General features: G+C 52.5%; 1 non-coding gene and 1 pseudogene across 1 annotated transcript; one reads left to right on the plus strand and one right to left on the minus strand.

Annotated features, from left to right (window-relative positions):
* Positions 1 to 2,876: 2,876 nt before the first annotated feature.
* On the minus strand, positions 2,877 to 18,155 carry LOC128946059 (antigen peptide transporter 2-like; annotated as a pseudogene).
* A 6,409-nt stretch (positions 18,156 to 24,564) lies between these two features.
* On the plus strand, positions 24,565 to 24,647 carry LOC128946081 (small nucleolar RNA SNORD45). The gene has a single exon (XR_008483940.1). It is a non-coding gene; the product is annotated as a small nucleolar RNA SNORD45 (small nucleolar RNA).
* Positions 24,648 to 25,001: the final 354 nt, after the last annotated feature.

A 25,001-nucleotide genomic window follows, 5' to 3' on the forward strand; every position in this document is an offset into this window, starting at 1 on the left:
GGGAATTCCCAGGACCCATGGGCCCCCCAGCAGCTCTGAGAATAGGGACCCCATAACCCCAGAGTGAGGACACTGGAAACAGGGAACTCCTGGGAGAGGTTTTTGGACTCCTTGATTTTGGAGATATTTCTGGCCACCTGGTGACTTCTAGAGATGGACTTGATCAGTGGGACCTTCGAAGGCAATGCACTCACATCTTGTTTTTTCCGCAAACCAGGATTTCCCATTCCCAAACCTTATCTGGATAGAGAAGAAGGCTGCGAGGAAGCCGAAGATGCCCCAGGACACCCAGGCAGGTGAGGAGGACATTGCTTCCCCTTTCCCCCTCTCTCCGGCTCCATCTCCCAGCTCAACACGGCCCCCGGCTGCAGGACTGATGCTGCTGATGGTGTCCAGCCAGGGATGCACTGGGGGGATCTCCTTCCCCTTCCCTGTGGCACAGATGCAAATCTCATCCTCTCTTTGTCCTTCCTCCCCCAGAGCAGGAGCTGAGGATGGAGACCAGGGAGGGCAAATCCCCATGGCAGAACATCGTGGCAGAGGCCACTTTGAGTGGCTACAGGGCACAGGAGTGCAATGGGGAGGAAAAGCCCTGGAGATCCCACAGGAGGAGGGGCTGCAAACCCAGCCCAGGATGCTCTGAGGAGGAAGGACCCAGCCTGTGCCAGGAAGGCAGGTGGAGCTCTGGCCAGAGCTCTGAGGTGGTGGTCTATGAGCAGCTTGATGATGGCAAGAAGCCCCACCAGTGCTTGGAATGTGGGAAGAGTTTCCCCACGAGCTACCACCTGATCATCCACTAGAGGATCCACACCAATGAACGGCCCTATCAATGTGGAGAATGTGGGAAAGGCTTCAGGAGGAGCTCCAGCCTGAAACTCCACCAGATGATCCACACTGGGATACGACCCTTTGTGTGTGGAGAATGTGGGAAGGGCTTCCGTGACAGCTCTCGCCTGATCATCCACCAGACAGTGCACACTGGGGAATGCCCCTACACGTGCTCAGAGTGTGGGAAGAGCTTCATCGAGAACTCCAGCCTGATTCTGCACCAGAGGATCCACACTGGGGAGAGGCCCTACAAGTGCAGGCAATGTAGGAAAAGCTTTAGGCAGAGCTGCCATCTGAATGCCCACCAGAGGATCCACACTGGGGAGAGGCCCTACAAGTGCAGGGAATGTGGGAAAAGCTTCAGAAGGAGCAGTGGGCTGATTCTGTACCAGAGGATCCACTCCAGGGAGAGGCCTTACAAGTGTGGAGAATGTGGGAAGAGCTTCGGCTAGAACTCCAGCCTGATTGCCCACCAGAGGATCTGCGCTGGGGACAGGCCCTATGAGTGTTCTGAGTGTGGAGAGAGGTTTTTCAGAGCCAATACTGTCTTCTCAAGCATCAGCAGATTCACACAGAATAGAGGCCCTTCTGCTGCCCTGACTGCAGGAAGGGCTTGAAGAAAAACTCCACCTTTGTCACCCACCAGCAGATCCACACTGGGGAGAGGCCCTGACAGTGTCCTAAGTGTGGGAAGAGCTTCTCCCAGAACTCTGCTGTGACCCAACACCAAGGGAGGCAGCAGTAAGGGATGCCCTACAAGTGCCCTGTGTGCAGGAAGAGTGTCGCCTTGATTTTTTATGATTTTCTAAGCCTTCTGATGTTTACATTCTTGTAGCAAACTTTCTCACACACTTTCTGTAAATAACTTATTGTTTTGCATTCTTTTTTAGAAGAAGAAAAATTTGATGGACTGTTGGTTTGTCCAGTGTCATTGGAGAGGTGGCACTTTCACCCTCCAATCCAGTCACTTTTAGAAAACTCTAAATGTTGGAGTCAGAAAATAAACTTCCCTTTTCTCCCCCTTGAGAGCAGCAGTGTGTGCGCTCGTGTTGTTTTGTGTCCTACAGTGACAGGAAGAGCTTTGAGCGCTGCTTCAACTCCATCCCCCATTGGGGACCCCCACTGGATGGTCCACAGTGACCCTCACTGGGCAGAGACTTGGTCATCCATGGTCCTTGTGATCCATGTTGGGAAGACACCTGGCTGGTGGTCTCCACATCTTCCTGGCTTCCCTTGGGCACTTGGACACAGCCAGAGAAAAATCCATTGGGATGCAAACTGACATCAGAATTTCATAGGGGACAGGACATTTTTTTTACTTTTGACACCAAAAAGTCTGACCTTTGGAATCCAATCATTGCTTCGGGTGGCATCCAGGAATTCCAAATGGTGTTGGAGGTCTTTTCCAACCTGAATCATTCCATGATTCTAATTCTCTCTGGCCCACCAGCATCTTCCACAGCCAAATGGTGATGGACTGGGGCAAAAAACCAGGATTTTGGAGACAATGGAGTGGAAATCCCTCTTAAAACAGGTCATTTCTACCCACCCAAGCACATGGATCCTCAGCCAGCATGGACACGTAAATGCTTTTATTTTGGCCTTTATTTTCTCTCATTTTTCTTTGCCCTTCACCCAACATTGGGGTAAATATAAAGACATTTAAATATCACACGGATGGTGACATTGTGGGACATGGGTGGGGACATGTTGGGGATGGGGATGGGGACAAGGACATGGATGTGAACATGGCTGTGGATGGCGATATTGGGCATGGGGGGGTGTCACAGATAGAGATGGCGACATGGGGCTCTATGGCCATGGATGAGGACATGGGGGACATGGCCATGGATGGCGACACAAGTGGCCTAGGGGACAAGTCCATGCGTTGACATGTCCATGCCATGAGGTGTCCCATGGCCAGGGACAACACATCCCCACCACCACCATGATACTGTCCCTTTCATGCTACCATTTGTTCCCTGCTCTTCCCCTGGCTGTGACACCCGCCTTGTGGGATGTCCCCATGTCCTGGTGACCCGTGTCACTCAGGCCACTCCCACCAGTGGCTCCAGCAGCAGCCAGAGCCCATCCTTGGCAGGCAGGATCAGCTCGGGCTGGCGGCGCGGGGGTGACGTCACGTTGTCCCTCCGCAGCACCAACTGGGACAGTGTCAATGCCACTACCACCTTCATCTCAGCCATGGCAAAGCTCTGCCCGATGCAGTTCCTGCCACCACGTCCCCACTGTCACTGTCATCCCACTGTGAACCCAGCCAGGGACAGGAGTGGCACGTGGGGACACTCCTGTCCCCACTCCAGCACATACCTGGGGCGAACAAAGAAGGGGATGAAGGACAGCGGGGACTGTCCCTTGCTGTTCTCCAGACAGCCTCAGAGGATTGAACACCTGGGGTGACACCGACACAGTCACACTGAGGGGACACAGCTGTCATCACTGTGGTGGCAGGGACACATGGAGGCCTTGAGAAAAGTTAATAACAAGTCAATAACAGGATGAGAAAAACAAGTATTAGTCTCAACAAGAAAACCACAGGTATTGGCAACAAAGAGGGGTTGGTGTGTAATCTACAACCAATGATGAGCTCGGGTTTTGTAATATGTATAAGCTTAATTAACACCACTATAAAAGAGTGTAAGCTAGATCAATAAATTGGAGTTCGATGCTGATCAATTAGGATGTGGTCGACTCCCTTCGCTTCCTCAAATGGTGACACCCGATCGTGATACAGCAACGCACCACGGAGGAGTGAAGAACACGCTCAGGTCCTGAGAAGCAGCCGGGACGGCAGAAAACGCGGAGAACAGAAAAAAAAAGCGGATAAAAAAGAAGCTGAGACGCCTCGTGCCTCGGGTGTCGTACAGGCGAGCCCGACTGATACGTGCTGCACGGACCTTGAAGAGGCTGCAACAGCGCTGACGATTTTAGGTATGAAAAGGCAAGCAGTATATGATTTATTTACTGCCTTTTTACAAAAAGGGCAGGTTAAGGGGATAGATTTGCAAAAGGATTTACCAGGGCTTTTGGCTTATGGCTACGATAGGGGAATTTTTATTAACCCCCATACAGTTCACGAGTTAACGGAGTGGCGTAAATTCCGTGATTTATTATGGGAGGCTACTTTAGAGGGCGATAAAACTGCCAAGAAGTTAGGTAAATTATGGCGGGTCATTCGCAATGAATTACTGCAGTTTCAGGCTGAGAAAGAGGCTGCCCAGCAGGCTAGCGCCGCTCATGGGTGTAATAAAGATTACGACCAGGACAGGGGATACGATCAGGATAGGGGATTACCAGTAGCCCCTGCAATGAGGACGGTCTTATTACCTGCTTCGCCGCCCTCTTCTGCTTTAAGCCAGGCTACACAGAGCGCTTCTGAGGCTTCCACACCCCCTGAACAACACGAACTATGGCCAAGACCACCCGATAATCTCCCGAAAATCAATGAGCCGATCCCTGGGGCGGAAAATGACCTAGCGGGGGCTATTGCAAGGGAGCGGAGATTGGCCTGGGCTGTGCTTGCCAGAGACGCTATTAAAAAGGGGGATGGGGAGCTTATCAGCGCTGCTACCCAGCTGGCTTGTTCTGTTGTATTCAATCCGCAAGAGGGAGGGGGCATGCAGGCTACTATTACAGCTCTTGATTGGAAATTGCTGTCTCAGCTGAGGTCTACTGTTAGTCAGTTTGGAGTGAAAAGTGAGCCAGCCAAACAGATGTTAGATTATATTTTTGATGCCAGCCTTCTTCTTTTGGTGAATGATTGTCATGAGATAGATAAATTGATCTTTACTCAGCCTCAGCAATTGTTTTTCAATGCTCATTGGCAAGGGCTTGTAAATGAATGTGTAGCACAGTTAGGGCTAGGCTTACAAGAACAGGCAAAGACCTCTCAAAATCAGGTGTTATCTGCTCTTGGACCTCTTCAAACATCAGCAGCACTGCCTTCAACGCCTAGTTGGTGCCAGAACCGCAGTGACCACGCACCAACAGAAGTCGTCACTGCAGCATCAGCACCCTCTCCTGTCTCCAACCCGACACCACAGGGAGCCTCGGCTTGGAACCGGCAGCCGCCGTAGAAGTTATGCTGATGACCCTGCACCCACAGAAGATCCCGACAGGGATTCATGGACCTATTGTTATACAGGGTCACGCGGTGGGTGCTTTGCTTTTCGGAAGATCATCTGCGTTGGGATTATTTGTTTTGCCTGGCGTCATTGATGTGGACTATATGTTATGGTGCATACTCTTTTCCCACCACTCCAAATTAACAAAGGACTGAGAATTGCTCAGGTGGTGCCACTTGAGCCAAATGACTAAGGGACTACAGACTATGAAAGGACAAGAGAGGGGGGAAAATGGTTTTGAATCCACCAGAGGACTTACCTTACTGGCTTTGAACCTTTCTGAGAGACCAAGAAAAGGGTGGAAGTGGAATTTCAAGGACAGAAAGGATCATTTTCAGGCTTGTTGGACACTGGAGTCGATTCCAGCATTATTAGCCCTAGCCGTTCGCCTCCTCTCTGGGTTCGCATGAATGAAAAACATCTAACAGCTTTCCTTTTCAGTGGTCCAATTACCACCTACCGTGCAATGCCTGATAAGGAAGACATTATGGCTCAGTTGGGGGTGGTTTTAACCCTTTGGGGTAAAAGCCATTGCTTGGACCGTGGCTGAGGAACCTTGTGACATATGCTGTAGAGATATTAGATGTGCTTTTAATGCTTCTGCTTATTTTACCTTGTATTTTTAATTATATTCAAAATATGGTCAGTAGAATGATAGAAAAAACCTGGCAGACTAACCTCCTTGCGCAAAAAAGAAAAACGGGGAATTTGTTGGAGAATTTTGCTCAGACATGGCTTGAAGGAAAAAAGGCCATGAACATATACAGCTGGTTAAAGAATAAAAGGCAGCTGTACGCAGCAAGTTCTCAGGCTTTTCCCTTAACAACAGTAAACACCATGTCCTTGAGGAAGTGATGAGAAAAAACATGGTGGAAAACATGGAGGCCTTGAGAACAGTTAATAACAAGTCAATAACAGAATGAGAAAAACAAGTATTAGTCTCAACAAGAAAACCACAGGTATTGGCAACAAAGAGGGGTTGGTGTGTAATCTACAACCAATGATGAGCTCGGGTTTTGTAATATGTATAAGCTTAATTAACACCACTATAAAAGAGTGTAAGCTAGATCAATAAATCGGAGTTCGATGCTGATCAGTTAGGATATGGTTGACTCCCTTTGCTTCCTCAAGGGACACCTCATAGGGTGGCCCTACCTCAGGCTCGGGCCAGAGGTCTGGGCTGTGGTGGGTCCCGTAGATGCTCATCAGGCAGATGACCCCTGGTGGGATGGGAATGGCCACTTTAGGGACAGCAGATGAGGGTGGGTGGTGACACTGGGGACACCCTGTCATACCCTTGGGGATGACATGGCCATCACGCTGGGGGATGTCCTCGGTGCAGCGCTGGGACACAGCAGTGACATGATTGGCGTTTTTTACATCCTGTGACCTCCCTGTCCGTGGGATGTTGTGTCAGGCACTGTGTGAAAAACGCCAATAACTTGTTTTTCAAAACTTTAGAAGTTTAATAGTAATAAAATGGTTATAAAAATAGCAATATTACTAGAGTAATAAAAATTTGGACAATTAGGATTTAGGACAATATGGGACAATAAAAACAAAGAGTTACAGACGGTCCAGGTACCTTTTTCTGGTACCCATTCAGCACCACAGCCAGATGTGCTTCCACAAACAAAGGCATTGCACAGTTTTTTCCACCAAGATGCTTGAGCTTTACAACAGCAATTTCAGCTGTCAAACACAGAGGTTTGTAATATTGTTAGCATCTGTGCTGTCAAGGTCACGCTGCACCATTGCAGATAAGAGTGAACCCTCATGGACTGTGTGCTTTGCAAATCTGGCAAATTGATGTCACACACATCCCTGATTTTGGCCATTTAAAACACACCCGTGTCTCAATTGGCACCTTTTCCTCAGCAATATGGGCTACAGTACACACAGGGGAAAGGGGACTGGGTGCCATGGTACACTGGCAATCAGCTTTTGCAGCCTTGGGCATTCCTCAAACCATCAAAACTGATAAAGGGCCTGCTACACTTCCCAGGAAACCAGGCAATTTCTACAGCTCTGGGGTGTATCACACCAAACCAGCATCCCTCATTTACCAGCTGGACAAGCAATAGTGGAAAGAGCACATGGTGCCTGAAAAGGTATAGTTAATAAACAAAAGGGAGGTATGTGGTGAGACCCCACAAAGTAGAATAGCTAAAGCTCTATACACATTAAATCACTTAACAGTCTTAGGAAAATCCCAGAAGCCAGTTATGCTAAATCACTTCTTATCAATGCAATCGTGTAATGTTCAGCTGCCCAAATCCAAGGGAATGGCACGAGACCTCCTTACCAATACATGGGGGGGTCCCTGGGATCTCATTACCTGGGCTTGGGGACATTCATGTGTTCCAACAGACAGTGGGACACATTGGGTACCTGCCAGATGCATCCAGCCTGCACTGCATCCTGACAGCACCTGCTGATAAACCCTCAGCAGACACAGAGCCGTGTGATCAGTGATTGGTGACAACCTCATGGAAATCTGGGACTGCAGTTCACATAAAGATTCATCTGTTTACAAATTATTCCCCTGTTTACAAACTGTTTTCCTTGTCTACAGATTGTTTCCTAGTTTTTGTGTTTGCTTTTCTTTCTTTAATAAGGGTTGAATGATTCTTGTTCTTACAGACTGTTTTATTTTCTTCAAGGCTTAAATGGTTTGTTGTTTTTACAAATAAGTTGCAATCTGTAACCTATAAGCCTAATGCCTGGGGCATATTTACCTGAGCTCTCCCCTAGCAGTTCCTGGACATAAATGCTGCAGCTATAATGCAAATCAAAATTTATAGCAAAGAAAGGGTGAGATGTTGGTGTCACCTTGCCAGCCCCTGGGCTCAGTGACAAGAGCTTTGGCCAATTTGATCTCTCATAAGCCTGCAGGCATCTCAGTGGCTCAGGACCCAAAGGGGTGCGGAGTTCAAACCAGTGACAGCATCCAGACCAGGCCTTTCAAATGCTCTATATAAAGGAGGGAGTGGAAAACAAAACCCTCTCTTGCCACACAAACATCAGGGTGAGTGGTGTCTGTCTCCTGTGCCCCTCACCCTCCACATGTCACCTAACACAGAGGCAGATCCAGCTCTGGATCACCTCCATGCAGGTGAATCCTGGTGTGTGATCCATGCTGGAATCTCATGGATCCTCTCGTTCTGCAGAAACAGGCAGAGAAACCAATTGCTTGACCACAGGTACAGAGGGGAATCTGTGCGGGATTCCAGAAGGGATATAGGGCAGGATTCCAGACCAGGGCATGATTCCCGATCAGGATCAGGTAGAATTCTAAAGTGTATGTGGGCTGGATTCCAGAGCAGGATCAGGTGGGATGGATGGGGCAGCATTGGAGTGGGATTCCAGAACAGGATTGAGGGGATTCCAAAACAGATCAGGTGGTGTTGGTGGAGCAGGATTGGGGTACAAGGGATGCAGTAGGATCTGGTGGGATCCTTGCTCTCTGTGGGCTCTTCAGCCAGATCCAACCCATGGCGACAGAGACAGGGTGACACCAACTCTTACTCTCATCACCAGCTGAATGATCCATGGTGCAGGTCCAACCCCTTCCCTCTCCCTGCAGAAAGCCACAAATTGCTGGCAGAGCTCATCCTGCTGTTCCCACTCATCACACAGCAGCCCTTCCCAACGGACTGACTTCCTGTTTTCCCATGTTTTAAACATAAGAATTACAGTTGTTCAAAATGTTTTATTTCTCATGTATAAATACCCTGGTTTGGGCAATAAATCTCCGTCCCATCCTCCAGTGCCCAGCACTTCCTCTCAGGGAATGAGGAATAGAAAAGGGGACATTGGGAACTGGAATAAAGACACTGGGGATGGGGACACTGGGAAAGGACTGGGGACACCAGGAGCTTGGAGTGAGCACAGCAGGAGTGAGATGAGGACGTGACACCCATGCCCAGATCCATTCCTTGGGATTGATTTCCCACCCTGTGCCCCATGTCCAGGAGCAGACATGGGGACCAGGGATCATGGGGACGTGGTGGATACAGGGGATACACACACATCCAGGGAATGGGCAGACCTGGGGGACACGGTGGGGACATGGGGGACACAGGGAGTTGGGATCCTGAGGATGTGGGGAGAAGGGATTCACAGGACACTGTGACTGGGGACACCAGGAGCTGGCTGGTGACACAAACACCGGGAATGGGGACACTGGGGCTGATTCCCTTTTATTCCCTGCCAGATGCAGCCCCCTTCTCGCTGCCCATCCCGGGGCCCTCGGGCTGCCCGGTGCTGCCTCCTCCAAGGAGCAGGCGGCTGTAGGCGCCACGGCGTTCCCGCAGCTCCGCTGGTGTTCCCGTCTCCATCACGGCCCCATGCTCCAGCAGCACCAGGCGATCGGCCCCGTCCAGCACCCGCGGCCGGTGGGACACGACCAGCACAGTCTTGGCCAGCCCAGTGCGCATCCAGCGCTGTGCCTGCAGCCAGAGAATGCTCTCATCCCAACCCATCCAGCTCATCCCAACCCATCCAGCTCAGAGAACACTCATCCCAACCCATCCAGCTCAGAGAACGCTCATCCCAACCCATCCAGCTCATCCCAACCCATCCAGCTCAGAGAATGCTCATCCCAACCCATCCAGCTCAGAGAACACTCATCCCAACCCATCCAGCTCATCCCAAACCATCCAGCTCAGAGAACTCCCATCCCAACCCATCCAGCTCAGAGAACCCTCATCTCAACCCATCCAGCTCAGAGAACTCTCATCCCAACCCATCCAGCTCAGAGAACGCTCATGCCAAACCATCCAATCAGAGAACCCTCATGCCAAACCATCCAATCAGAGAACCCTCATGCCAGCCCATCCAACTCAGTCCTACCCTGTCCCACCTGATCCCACCCAGTCCCAACCAACCAATCCCACCCCACTCTCAGTCCCACCCTAATCCTATCATCCTGTTCTTACCATCCCATCTCCCTGTTCTCCATCCCATCCCCATGCCCACTATGCCATCCTGCCCACACTATCCCCATTCCCACTGTCCCATCCCATCCTACTCCTACCACTCCAACCCTTCCCATTGCACTCCATCTCTGTCCTCATCCCAGCATTCCCATCCCCTTCATTCCCACCCCACCCTATCGTATCTCCTTGTCTTCATCCTTTGATTCTACTTTCCTGCCATCCTACACCCCTGGTCTCTATCCCATCCTACTATCCTGTCCTATTTCTCCACCTCGTTGACTCACACCACCCCATCCAATCCCTGTCTTCATCACATCATTCCCACTCCATGCCAATCATTATCCCTTATTGCCACCACCTCATCCCACCATCCCATTCCAGCCATCCCATCATACCCCATTTTCACCAACTGCACCCCTATCCACACCAACCCCCTCCATCCCACCCCACTCACCGCTCCATCATATCCATCATCCAGCGCCTCGTCGAGGATGAGCACGGCCGGACGCCAGAGCAGAGCCCGGGCCAGGGCCACACGGCGCCGCTCCCCCGCCGCCAGCCGCCCCCCGCGCTCCCCCACCTCTGTGGGAGCGACCACAGGGGATCAGTGGGGTGCAGCCCTGGAGTTCTCCCCTCTTCTCCCACCCCCCACACTCCCCCACCTCTGCGGGGGGACCCTGGGATCAGTGGGATCCCAGCACAAGAGGTTCCCCCCCTTTCCCCTACCCCCCACACTCCCTCACCACTGTGTGAGCAATCCCATGGGATCAGTGGGATCTGACCTGCGTGAGCAATCCCATGGGATCAGTGGGATGTGACCTCAGGGATTCCCCGCACACCCCACCATGTGCCACCCACTCCGCTCTCCCATCGCTGCCAGAGGATCCTGGGATCAGGGGGATGTGCCCCAGGGGTGCCCCATCCATCCCCCTGGCTCTCACCAGTGTCCCAGCCCTGCTCCAGCCCCTGGATGAACTCCATGGCTCCAGCAGCAGTGGCGGCCTCCCGCAGCTCTGACTCTGCAGTGCTCCAGCCCCAGCAGGATGTTCTCACGGATCGTTCCAGAAAACAGGACGGGATCCTGCTCCACCAGCACCACCTGCCCCAGCCCCAAGCCCTAGGATGCTGTCTTGGCTCCTGGTGTCCCCACCCCTGTTCCATGACCCCATCCCACCTTGGTGTCCCCATAGTGTCCATCCCTGATCCCATTCTCCCCATCTGTGTCCCCAGTGTCCCCACCCCTGACTTCCCACTTTTCCCATCCCCATTCCTGTCATCCCCATCCCATTTCCCAATGTTCCTATCCCATTTCTTGTTGTCCCCACCCTATTCCTGATGTCCCCATCCTCTTCCCAGTATCCCCATTTCTGCTCCCATGCTCCTGTGGTCCCAGTTTCATCTCATTGTTTGTTGCAGACATCTTTTATGGAAAATCCTTTCCTTAGGATTTTTCCTCCTGAGAAGCTGACAGGCCTCAGGAACAACATGTAAACAATGATTATCTGCTACTGTGGAATGCAACAGGTGCATCTGTGATGGGCCCATGTTGGATGTTTGTAATTAATGGCAAATCACAACCCAGCTGGTGCAGACAGAGAGCCAAGCCACAAGCCTTTGTTATCATTCTTTCCTATTCTATTCTTAGCTAGCCTTCTGATGAAATCCTTTCTTCTGTTCCTTTAGTATACTTTTAATGTAATGTATATATCATAAAATAATAAATCAAGCCTTCTGAAGCATGGAGTCAAATCCTGGTCTCTTCCCTCATCCAAAAACCCCTGTGAACACCATCACAATTGTCCCCTGACCCCTGTCCCCATTTTCCCCATTCCATGCCCAGTGTTCCCAGTGTCTCTGCTGTCCCACCTTGCGGTGCAGGTACTGGTGTTCATACTCTGGCAGCGGGATCCCATCCAGCAGCACCGTCCCGCTGCCAGGATCCCGCAGCCGCTCCAGCAGCGCCATGGCCGTGCTCTTCCCGCTGCCATTGGGCCCCGCCAGCGCCGTCACCTCCCCAGAGCGCACCTCGAAGCTCACGTCCTGTGGGATGGGGACAGGTGTGAGAGTCTGTCTGAAATATTCCTCATCTGCCTCACCATCATCATTGGGGGACCACTGAAGAGTCCCCACTGTCTAAAATCTCTGGTTCTGAAGGAGAAAGTCACATGTCAACAAGGCCCCGAGACCTGAGAGCATTGTTAAGCTGTTGTCCACAGGTGTATTTACTATATGCTACACTGAGCCCAATGAGAAGAAGAAGAGGGCACCTTGCCTTTTTGCAACAGTAGCCTTGGAAGCTGCCCCCTCTTTGCCTGGCTGGACTTCTCCTGAGTTTTGGGTGGTCCTCCACAAAAGACCCCTCACTCGTCTTATAACTGCCGTGACAGACGGACTGAGATGTAAGAAGCCTCTCCATCAAAGACCAAGACATGAAACCCCCATGTGAAAAGGCCCCCCACACTCTTTCCAAGGATTGGGACTGAGACCCCCAACCTGGGAGAGGTGTGTGGGGGAGGCAAGCTAACCAAAGCAAGATGGATGTTGCAGGTGTGAGCAGTGGACCACGAAAACAATGGCTCACGCCCACTGCTGAACATGGACTGTGTGTACCCCTTTTCCAAACATTATTCTTTCCTCCCCAAAGATACAATAAACTACCTTTGACTCGGTTGCAAAATCCATTCCCCTTCCCCCATCAAAAAAAGAGTATAATTGGGGTCCAGATGGACTGCAACCCTGAGATCTCCCCGACGTAACAGGCGGATCCTCGACTGGACTGGACCAAAGGATTTTGTCTCTGCATTTGGTAGCTATATCCCCCTCCTTCTCTCTCTCTCTTTTCTATCTCTATCTTTTTCTCTCCCTTAATCCCTCTATTGCATTTTGTTGTGGTCATTCAATAAAGCTGCATTTGTTTTATTACTGCAAACCTCCTGTGCCGTGTTGGTTTTTTTGCACCCTGAGATCAATCCATGAACTATCAAGAAACCCGTTCGTAAGGATGGATTGTGACAGCAGGTGATGCCAAAATTCCCACTCCTGGGAAACCCCACCTCCCCCCAGACCCACCTTCAGCACAGGGTGCTCTGGATTTCCAGGATATGTGAAGGAGACCTTCTGAAAAGTGACATGGCCCTGAAGCTCGGGAGGCTCCCGCGTCCCCCCGACATTCCCTGCGGGTTTCCGATCCAGGTATTCCCAGATCCTCTGTCCAGCAGCTGCGTTGGTCAGGAATTCATTGAAGCCGTAGAGCAGCACCTGGGGAGAAGGAAGGGGGTGGCACCAGGATGGACAGAAGCACAGTCAGATGGACAAACACGTGCATTCCATGGGATCACCTGGATATGGCTACCAACTCTGTCCTGGTACAGCAGGAAGGTGACGAGGACCCCAGGAGTGATGGATCCGTCACGGAGCTGCTGGTGGCTCCTGAAGAGCACCATGACCCGGATGGCCAGTTTGATCACCTGTAGGTGGGACAGGGATATTGCTGCCCCCAACCCACTCCTGGCGTCCCCATTCCATCTGCCCCCAACCCACTTTTGGTGTCCCCATTCTGCCTGTCCCCATCCCACTCCTTTGTGTCTTTATCTCTGTTCCTGGTGGCCTCATCTCTGTTCCTGGTGTCCTCATTCCAGTTCTGGTGTCCCCATCTCACTCTTGATGTCCCTATACCTGATCCTGATGTGTCACAGACATATTTTCTGAAAAATCTTTTCACCAGGATTTTTCTCCTGAGAAGCTGAGAGGCCTCAGAAACTAAATGTAAACAATAATGATCTGCTGCTGTGGAATGAAGCAGGTGCATCTTTGATTGGTCTCATGTGGTTGTTTTTACTTGATGACCAATCACAGGTCCAGCTGTGTCAGACTCTCTGGTGAGTCACAAGACTTTATTATTCAGTCCTTTCTAGCTTTCTAATGTCTCCTTTCTCTTTCTTTAGTATATAATTTTCTTTTAATATAATATATATCATAAAATAATAAATCAGCTTTCTGAAACATGAAGTCAAGAATTTTGTCTCTTTTCTCATCCTGGGGACCTGCAAACACCACCACACTGATGTTCCCAACCTTTATCCCAGTGTCCCCATCCTGTTTCTAATGTCACCATTCCCATTCCTGCCATGCCTGTTCCTGAACTCAATGTCCCTGTTCTGTTGTCCCCATTCCTGGTGTCCCCATTGTACTCTGAGTGCCCCCATCTCAGCCGCTGGTTTCCCATTCCTGGTCCCAGTGTTCTCATTCCCAGTGTCTTCATCCCTGACCCTGGCATCCCCCATTCTCTGCTGTTCCCATTCCCAGTCCCCCCTGACCCTGTAGACAAGGACGAAGATTGCCAGCTCCAGCTCTATCTGCTCCTTCAGCCTCAGCTCCTTGGCCAGGTTACATCTGTGCTGCTCCTCCTCCTCTGCTGAAAAGGTTCGGATGGTCTCAATGGCGGCAACAGATTCCTGCACCCCTGCGGCTGTGCGGGCAGATGCTTCCAGCATGGATCGCTGAAGGGCCTGTGGCAGCAACAGGGGATCTCCAACTTTCCCAGGTCACCTTCCTGGCCCACCATCCACATCCCATCCCACCACACCCACTGCATCCCCACTATTGCATTCCCGCCATCCCACGCCCTTCTCTCTCACCCTCACCATTCCCATCCATTCTCCTAATCCCACCATCCCCATCCCCACTGTCTCATTCCATACCCACTACCTTATCTCATCCTTCTCATCCACACCAGTCCCATCTCGACCATTTTGTTCTATCCTCATGTCAGCACTCCCACCATCTCACTCCCCTGGTCTTTATCCCCTTTCATCCCACCATTTATCGTCCTCCTTTCCATTCTCCATCCCATCCCCATCATCCCATTCCCCTTGTCTTCATCCCCTTTCATCCCACCATTTCCACCTCCATCGTCCTCCTTTCCATTCTCCATCCCATCCCATCCCATCCCATCCCATCCCCACCATCCCATTCCCCTAGCCTCCATCCCAGCTCCACCATTCCCACCTTTCTTCAGTCCCCCCCCACTCTTTCCCTCCTACTCCTGACCTGTTTGCGGGTGCTCTGGATGCGGCGGGTGGCGATTCCAAGGGGCACCTCCAGCAGTGCCAGCAGTGCCAACCCCGGTGCCAGCCCCACCATGAACCCCTCCACCACCAGGGCCATCACCAGGCTCCGCAGCAGCTGGTTGGCTCCACTCGGTGCTGCCCTGCACACCCGTGGCACTTCCATGGAAAACTGAGCCAGGAGCTCAGCTGCAGGGTGGGAAAAGAGGTTGGGATCGTGGTGGGTGAGACCATGATCCCATCATGGATGATCCCATTTGGGATGGGAATGATGTAATGGGGAGCAGTGGGATGGGATGATGGGAATGGCTGTGGAGATGGTCAGGGTGGAATGGGGAGGGACAGGGGAAATGGGATGGTGGGAAAGGAAATGGTGGGATGGGGTGATGGGATGGTGTAAGGCAGCTGGGGATACGCAACAGGGTGGAGGCACGGGAGTGAGAATAATGGGGACAGAACAGTGGCTAGAATGGGAAAGTGGGATGGGGACAGGATGGAACACTGGAGTAGAATGAAGCCAGGAAGATGGCATAGGATGGAATTGGATGGGATGGTGGGAATGGGAATGATGGGGATGGAGTCGTGGGATGGGATAACAGACAGATGGGATGGGATGGGATGGGATGGGATGGGATGGGATGGGATGGGATGGGATGGGATCAATGGGATGGGATGGTGGGAATAGAATGGAATGGGATGGGATGGGATGGGATCAATGGGATGGGATCAATGGGATGGGAACGGATGGGATAAGTGGGATGGGATGGTGGGAATGGGATGGGATGGGATGGGATGGGATGGGATGGGATGGGAAGGGATGGGAAGGGATGGGATGGAATCGATGGGATGGGATGGTGGGAATGGGATGGGATGGAATCAGTGGGATTGGATGGGATCAATGGAATGGGATCAATGGGATGGGATTAATGGGATGGGATCAATGGGATGGGATTAATGGGATGGGATGGGATCAATGGGATGGTGGGGATGGGACTGGGGTGACAGACTAGCTGGGATGCAATGGAACAGGTGGGATGGGTCAGGTGGGATTGGGCTGGGCCGTACCCCGTTACCTGCTGGTGTTCCCTGAAAGAAGTCCAGGTCTTGGTGCACCAGGTGGGAAAAAAGCCGCAGGCTCAGGCTCTGACGGAGACGCGCCATCAACAGCATGAAGAGAGACCCCCGGCAGCCAGAAAACAGCACACTGTGGGGACACAGGGACATGGTGACATCGGGGACGTTGGGGACACGGGGACAGGCCCTGGGAATGCTCCAACCCACCTTGTGGCTCCAGCAGCCGCCACCATCCCGACAGCTCCAGTGGTGACTCCATCCCCACTCCCGATGGCATCCAGCACCTTCCCGGTGGTGTACGGCCCCGCCATCTCCCCTGGGTGTCACCGAGGCTGCGTCACCACGGGTGAGACCACTGACACAGGGGGACCCTGATTTGTGGGGGGCAGGATCCGGTCTGGGGAACGGGGATCTAATTTTGGAAGGGCGGGACACGATTTGGGCAGGAGACAATTTAGAGAAGTCAGGACCCAATTTGGGGGGTTTCGTGAAAAATTTAGGGATTTTACACCCAATTTAAAGTGTCAGTACCAATTTTGGGGGGGTTCAGCACACAGTTTTATGGATCAGAACCTAAACATAGGAGATCAGGACCTTAAGATCCCAGGTCTTAGAGGTCAACATCCATATTTGGGCATCAGACCATTAGTTTGATGGTCAGCACCCAATTTTGGGGGACCAACAGTCAAGTTTGCAGGGTCAGAACCCATTTTGGAAAGTGAGCACCCCATTTTTGCAGGGTCAGCACCCAACTGAAGGGGTCAACTCACAATTTAGGAGGGTCACCACTCTATTTTAGGGTGGTCATCGCCTATTTAAGAGCTCAACACTCAATTTTAAGGTGCCAGCATCCAATTTGGTGGGGTATCCCAGATTGGGGGGTTCCCAATTTGGGGCTGCAGAGCCCAAATTGGGGGTGTCAACGCCTGTCACCACATGTCAACGTCCTAAGGTGACATTAGGATGTTTGTATCCCCATCTGTGTGTTCTGTTTATGCTGGATATCATGTTCTGTGCCTTCAAGACTGGCTCTGAAGAGTGAAAGTTTTGCTTTGGTTTTGTTATCAGCCGCTCCCCCACGGCTGGCGGGACACAGACACGGGGCAGTACATGGTGCTGCTTTTGCTTTTTGCTTGCCTTTTTGCTTTTCTCTTGCTTCTGCTTTGCTCCTGCTTCGCTCTTGCTTTTGTTTCCGCTCATTATTTAGTTTAGCTAAGCAGTCCGAATTTTTCCCCGGACTGTTTCTCCTTTCCCTTTTTTCGACCTACTTGAGCCTGCTCCAGACCGGGACCTGGGAACACCGAGAGTTTGCACTTTGTGGCTGCAGCAGCTGCCCCAGGACCAGAGGGACTGAGAACAGAGCGACCACTCCCAAGAGAGACTTTCTGAATTTGTCATCTTTTTCAGAGTGGTGAAAGAGTGTTGTCATCTGGTATTGTTCATTTTGTGTGCCTTGCATGTTAAATAAACAGGTTCTTTCCACTTCTCTCTGAGGAATCTTTCCTGAACTGGTTTGGGGACGGGCTGTGTGGATTTGCTTTCTGGAGGGGCCCCTTTTGGAGGTTTTCTCCCAAATTTGCCCTAAACCAAGACAGTCACCCACCAACGACAGCCAGCACGAGGCAGAGGACAGCAGCTCCAAGGACATTCCTCTGCTCCCAGGTCAGTGCCAGAGCGCGCCGGACGCTGCCGGGAGCCTTGGGGACGCCTCCGGGGGTCTCGGGGATGCTGCCGGGGGCTGGGGGCGCGGCCCAGGCCAGCATGGCCAGGGCGGCAGCGGCGTGGGTGACCCCGAGCCAGGCGGGCGCCACGGCCGCCAACAGCCCCAGGCCGGCCCCGGGCGGCCCCAGGAGGCTCCGGAAGGTTTCGAACACCGCGGGAGTGGCGGCGGCCGTGACGGCGGCCGCGGTGGCTCCAGAAGGACAGCGAGGGGCTGGCAGCCGGGTGGCCACGGCCAGGATGGGCAAGCGCAGGGCAGCCTCGAGCCACACGCCCAGCATGCCCAGCGGCGCCAGCAGCGGCACCAGTGGCACCAGTAACACCAGTGCCAGGGCGTCGGCCACCAGCAGCACACCGGGCAGGAGAGTGGCGGGTGGCAGCGCCATGGTGGGACCGGTACGGACAGTGCTCTCTGTGGGGCTCACGGGGAATGAGCAACAGCCTGTGGAGACACCAGTTAAAACCAGTTAGGACTGGGGCGCTCTCCTGTGCACACCAGTGCTCTCAGTCTAGACTACAGTGCTCCCAGTCTGGCCCCCTGAGCTCAGCAGTCCACACCAGTGCTCCCAGTTCAGCCTGGGGCACTTCCCAGTCCAGCTTGGGGCACTCACCAGTCCACACCAGTGTTCCCAGTCCAGCCTGGGGCGCCCCTGAGTCCAGCCTGGGGTGCTCCCCTGTCCACACCAGTTCTCCCAGTCCAGACTACGGTGCTACCAGTCTGGCCCCCTGAACTCAGCAGTCCACACCAGTGCTCCCAGTTCAGACCCCTGAGCTCAGCAGTCCACACCAGTGCTCCAAATTCAGCCTGGGGCACTCTCCAGTCCACACCAGTGGTCCCAGTCCAGCTCGGGGCACTTGCCAGTCCACACCAGTGCTCCCAGTTCAGCCTGGAGCACTCTCCAGTCCAGACAAGGCACTCACCAGTCCACACCAGTGCTCCCAGTTCAGCCTGGGGCACTTCCTAGTCCAGCCTGGGGAATTCTCTAGTCCATATCAATGTTTCCAGTCCAGCTTAGGGCACTCACCAGTCCCCAGCAGTGCTCCCAGTCGAGCCTGGGGCTCTCCACAGTCCACACCAGTGCTCCCAGTCTAGACTACGGTGCTCCCAGTTCAGCCCTCTCAGCTCCCCAGTCCACATCAATGTCTCCAGTCCAGTTTGGGGCACTCACCAGTTCACACCAGTGCTCCCAGTCCAGCCTGGGGCACTCCCCAGTCCACACCAGTCCTCCCAGTTCAGCTCCCAAAAGCTCCGTTAAGGTTTCGCTTTCGAGCCCCCACCCATCCCGCTCTGCCCCGCCCTCTCCCCGCCCTGCCCCGCCCCATCCCCGTCCAGACCCCGCCTCCTCCCGGCCAGACCACGCCCCCTCCGAGCACCGTCTCCTTCGCCTCTCAACCCGCTCCAGCCCCCTCTGCCTGGCAACCGATGATGTCACCTCCGCTTTGACCAATCACAGGCGCTATTTCAGGCGTAGGCGTGTCAGGCCGGGATTCCCGCGCGCGCGTTCCGGGGAGCGGCGGCGGCTGCCGGGAAGGGACTGGGGCGGCATCGGGACCACGCCGGGACCACACCGGGACCGTCCGAGGGCGACACGGTCCGGACCGGGACACGCTGCGAGCAGCACCGGGGCCCGCACGGGCCCCCGGGACTGCCCGGAACCACCGGCGGGAAGAACCGGGAGCAGGACCGGGAGCCAGCAGGACAGACCGAGACCCACCGGCCACAGCAGAACCCACCGGACCCCGTGTCCCCGGTACTGTCTCCCCCCATTCGCCGGCTCCTGGCCCTGCTGAGCCCTGAGCGCGGGCGATGGACGCTGGTGGGGAGCTGATGTCGGCTTCTGCTCTTGGTACGGGGGGACCCCGACCGGGGGGGCAGGACCCCTTTGAGGGGCTTTGGGATCTGATTTGGAGGATTTGGACATAGCAGGACCCCTTTGAGGAGCTTTGGGATCTGATTTGGACATAACAGGACCCCTTTGAGAGGCTTTGGGATCTGATTTTGAGGCTTTTTGGACATAACTGGAGGGGGACAGGATGCCGTGGGGGGTTGCAAGGCCAATTTGAGGGGCCAGGACCTAATTTGGGGGAGGCAGAATCTGATTTGAGCGAGGTCAGAAACTAATTTGAGGGGTCAGGACCCAATTTAGAGGTTTTGAGCACCGGGTTTGGGGAATCAGGATCCAGTTTTGGGGCTCGACACGCAATTTTGGGAATGGTCAGGATCAATTTGAGGGGATTTGGGATCCAATGTGGAGGGTTTGGACATAACAGGACCCCTTTGAGGGGATTTGGGATCTGATTTGTGGGTTTGGACATGACTGGGGAGGGGGACAGGACCTGATGGGGGGTTGCAAGGCCAATTTGAGGCCAAAACCAATTTAGAAGTTTTGAGCACCCAGTCTGGGAAATCAGGATCTGACTTTGGGGTTCAACACACAATTTTCGCAGTGGTCAGGACACAATTTCCAGTCCTCTTCCCTCAATTCAGGGGTCACCACCCATCGTGATGACGCTGATGCTGTGTCCCCACCGGTGAGGTGGCCGCCCCCTACTTCACGGGCCATGTCACCCACCGGGTGGCACAGGAGGAGAACGCCTCAGGCACTGTGTGGCCCCTGGGGCTGGGTAGGTGGGTGACGCCGGGTGAAATAAACAGGGCAGGAGACTTTTTCTCCTTTTTAATGCCTTTATTAAAAGTGATCAGCTCAAGGTTGGGAAACTCGATGGGTCCGAAACTGCTCCCAGGGTGACTCGGAGGAGGAGGAAAGTGCAGCTTTGTCCACTAAAGGGCAGAGCTGGGCGTCCCACCTGTGACGGTGTTCACAGGGGTTCTTGGATGAGGGAAGAGATGAGGATCTGACTCCATGTTTCAGAAGACTTGGTTTTTTATTTTATGATATATATTACATTAAAACTATACTGAAAGGATAGAAGACAATGTTTCATCACAAGGCTAGCTAGGAATAGAATAGGAAAGAATGAAAACAAGGGTTTGTGTCTCTGACAGAGTCTGAGCCAGCTGACTGTGATTGGCCATTAATTAGAAACAACCACATGAGACCAATCACAGATGCACCTGTTGCATCCCACAGCAACAGATAATCATTGTTTACATGTTGTTCCTGAGGCCTCTAAGCTTCTCAGGAGGAAAAATCCTGAGGAAAGGATTTTTCATGAAAAGATGCCTGCGACACTTCACCTTGGCAGCAACTGGTATAACTGGTTCACTCTGCAACCCTTTTTTGCCCAAAAAATTGGCAGATTGTTTATTTATAACACCCCTGACCCCTCTGTCCATCCCGGCTGTGCCATCACCCAGCTGGGCTGTGACAGCCTGGCAGCTGAGGTCCTTGCTCAGGGTGAGAGGCAGCAAAGGTTCTCAGCATCTCTGCAGGCTGGGTACTTTGTTCCTCACCTCCAGACATCACACTGATCTCTTAATTCTGTATTGGCTCGTTGTTTTTGGGTTTTTTTTGGTAAGTTTGGTGGGGTTGCTTCCCATGGCATGCTGGTCCCGAGGTTATTTTGCATTTTCTCTGATGCCCTCCCCCCCATATTCTGTCCTCTCACTGTTTGGAGAGAAGGGCCATCAATTTAGCCTCAGGCAGGGCCATCCCGATACAAAAGGAGCGATTAACTAAAACGACTGGTGATTACAATAACAGACAGGTAGAACTTCACTGTGACTGTGCTCACAGGGGTTCTTGGATTGGGGAAGAGACGAACATCTGACTCCATGTTTCAGAAGGCTTGATTTATTATTTTATGATATATATTACATTAAAACTATACTAAAAGAACAGAAGAAAGGATTTCATCAGAAGGCTAGCTAAGAATAGAATAGGAAAGAATGATAACAAAGGTTTGTGGCTGGGACAGAGAGTCTGAGCCAGCTGACTGTGATTGGCCATTAATTAGAAACAACCACATGAGACCAATCACAGATCCACCTGTTGCATTCCACAGCAGCAAATAATGTCAATGTTTACATTTTGTTCCTGAGGCCTCTCAGCCTCTCAGGAGGAAAAATCCTAAGGAAAGGATTTTTCAGGAGAGATGTCTGTGACAGCCTGACTGCCTGTTCTGACAAAAGCCTGTGCTCTAAGAAACTGCTGCAGCCCAAGACAGAGATAAAGGGGGGGCCCTTGAACTCTGAAACAGAGAGAGAGGCTGCTGTGGAAAGCAGGGTCAAAATGACCCCAGGAATTCTTTCTGATAAAGAAAAATTCACAGGAAATGTAACAGGAAATCAGTAGAATGAATGTGTATGAACCTGTTGTGAAATTGCATGCAGATGTATTTGAGAGGGAGGTATGTGACTGTGTTCTCAGGGGTCCAAGGATGAGGGAAGAGATGAAAATCTGACTCCATGTTTCAGGAGGCTTGATTTATTATTTTATGACATATATTATATTAAAACTGAGCAGCCCAGCTTCTGTCCAGGCATTATTTCTTCTAAAGAGCCCATTATCGGTCCAGGGATTATTTATCCTGAGCTGCCCAGCTTCTGTCCAGGGATTATTGATCCCGAGCACCCCAATTTCTCTCCACAGATTATTGATCCCTTACCTGTAGGGTTCCTGCACACCTCAGTACTCCTCAGATGATTGAGCAGCCCAGCCTCTGTCCCAGGATTATTGATCCTGAGCTACCCAGCTCCTGTCCAGGATTATTGATCCTGAGCAGCCCAACTCCTGTTCAGGGATTATTGATCCTGAGTTACCCTGCTTCTGTCGAGGGATTATTTCTCCTGAGCAGCCCAGCTTCTGTCCAGGGATTATTGATCCCTTACTTGTAGGGTTCCTGCACACCCCAACACTCCTCAGGTGATTTAGCACCACAGTAGCCCCCGGATGCAGAGACATTTCTCCATCACATTTAAAAGAAAAGTTCAGGTGGGTTTTCCAATGAGCAATGTGGATTTCCCTGGAGTTCAGCAGGCAGGATCACATACCCCAGAACTAGAGCTTCTGTATCCCTATGGAAAGGTGATGGCACAGGGAATATCTGCTCTGCTGCTGACAAACAGCTGCAGCTGCTTTGGGTGCCTGAACATCTGCAGTGACAACTGCACCCAGCTGTTCCTGCTGCAGGGAGCGATTTTGGGAAAACATGGGCAGGATTGAGATGCTGTTCCCAGGTGCCTTCTAGAGCAGTATCAATAATCTTTCTGGAAGGAATGAGCTCCTGAGATTTGTTTTGCATTCTTTTATAGAAGAAAAGAAATTTATTAAACTGTTGGTTTCTCCAGTGTCATTGGAGAGGTGGCACTTTCAGCCTCCAATCCATGGTCACTTTTAAAAACCTATAAATGTTAGAGTCAGAAAATAAACTTCCTTTTCCTTCACCTTCAGAATCCCTGAAAAGAACTGCTGCACCTCACCTGCACCTGGGTGCTGGGCCCCAGCTCCTGAGGGCAGCATCATCTGCCTGCTCACCTGTGACACAGGTACCAGCTGGGGAGTGAAAGAGCTGGGGCTGGGTGATCCCAGCGACAAAATAAAGCTATGCCTGCTTTTAATGTACGAATTGGTGTTAAAAAGTGTGAAAAACGCTAATCACGTGTTTTTAAAATGTCAAAAAGTTGAATGATAATAAAATGGTTATAAAAATAGCAATATAATTAGAGTAATAATTGGACAATTTGGATTAGGACAATAAGAGACAATAGAAGCAGAGTTATGCATGTCCGGGTACCTTTTTCTGGGCAAAATAAGCCTGATAAAGGACACACGTTAACAAGGGATTAACCCTTAAAAAACAATAACCTGTTGCATATTCACACACCTCATGCATGATGCATAAATTCCATTCAAACACAGGATTCTGTCTGGTCAGTGTCAGTTTCTTCCTTTGAATCCTGACGGCTTCTTCCCGAGTGAGGCGGGAAGAAGTTCGTTTCTTCTGATAAGAGAGCAATAAATTCTATTTCTCTGAAAGATTTAGGTGTCCTGTGGCTGCTGACTGGTGTGAGTCCTTTCTTTAAAAAAAAAAAAAAAGTATCTTACATAACATGGTTTCTATTTTAACATTTTGTTACAACCTACAACTAGATTTAACACACTACTTAAGAAAACTACTACAGCATCACTTTCTAACGTAACACATCAAGTATTCGTTTGAATATCTGCCAAAAGCCAATCAGAAACCGCACGTTATTCAAAATGCCCATTGCGGTGGGTGGAAGGCGCTGATTGGTGCCGGGGCAGGCGGAGGCGGCTGCGGGCGGGTCCCATTGCCAGCCCGGCCCTGCCCGTTCCGGCCGCGTGTCCCTGGCAGCGGAGCGGCGGCGGGTGCGTGGTGCGGGCCGGGCCCGGGGCTTGTGCAGGGCCGGGCAGATCCGCGGTGCCCGAGCGGGGCCGGGCATGGCTGGGCAGATCCGCGGTGCCCGAGCGGGGCCGAGCATGCCCGGGCAGATCCGCGGTGCCCGAGCGGGGCCGGGCGTGGCAGGGCAGATCCGCGGTGCCCCGAGCGGTCGCTGCCCCGAGCGCGGTGCCCCGAAGGGCGCTGAGGCCCAGGGCTCCGGGCCGGGCCCGGCGAGGCGGTGGAGGGCCGAGGGCGCTGAGGGCGATGGCGGCGGCGCCGAGCCGGGGCCGCGGAAAGAGCCGGGCCGGGGCGGCTCTGCCCGGGGCGGGGTTTGCTGCCAGCAGCGGCACCGGCTCCAGCGCCGGGCCAAGGGCTGCAGTGGCGGGGCCCGGCTGCAGCCACAGAGAGCGGCCCTGGGCGCTGGAAACGGCGGCTCCGGGCTGGGAGGGCCCCAGCAGCAGCAGCAGGAGGAGGAGGAGGCGGTGGCCGGGCCCGCGATGAGCGCTGGCATGTATTATCTGAGCGGCGCTGATGTCTCTCACGCTTTAGCTCTAGAATCACTCTGAGGCCCGGCCAGCCCCCGATCCCTCTGGCAGTGCAGCTTTTCCCACTGCTGGCGTCGAGTGCTTAGACCAGGCTGGGACCCAGCCTGGGGAGAGGGCTCTGAGGCAGAGGGGGAATTTTCCAGAGGAGAAATCCATTTGGATTGAGGTGAAATGTGCATCTGTGAGCTCAGTCTGCAGCTTGTTGTTTAGTCTGACTGTGACTGTGTTCACAGGGGTCCAAGGATGAGGGAAGAGACAAGGATCTGACTCCATGTTTCAGAAGGCTTGATTTATTATTTTATGACATATATTATATTAAAACTATACTAAAAGAACAGAAGAAAGGATTTAATCAGAAGGCTAGCTAAGAATAGCAAAAGA

Source organism: Melozone crissalis, unplaced genomic scaffold, assembly GCF_028551555.1.
Source record: "Melozone crissalis strain CALT ecotype California unplaced genomic scaffold, PUWL_Pcris_2 ptg000073l_1, whole genome shotgun sequence".
NCBI lineage: Eukaryota > Metazoa > Chordata > Aves > Passeriformes > Passerellidae > Melozone > Melozone crissalis.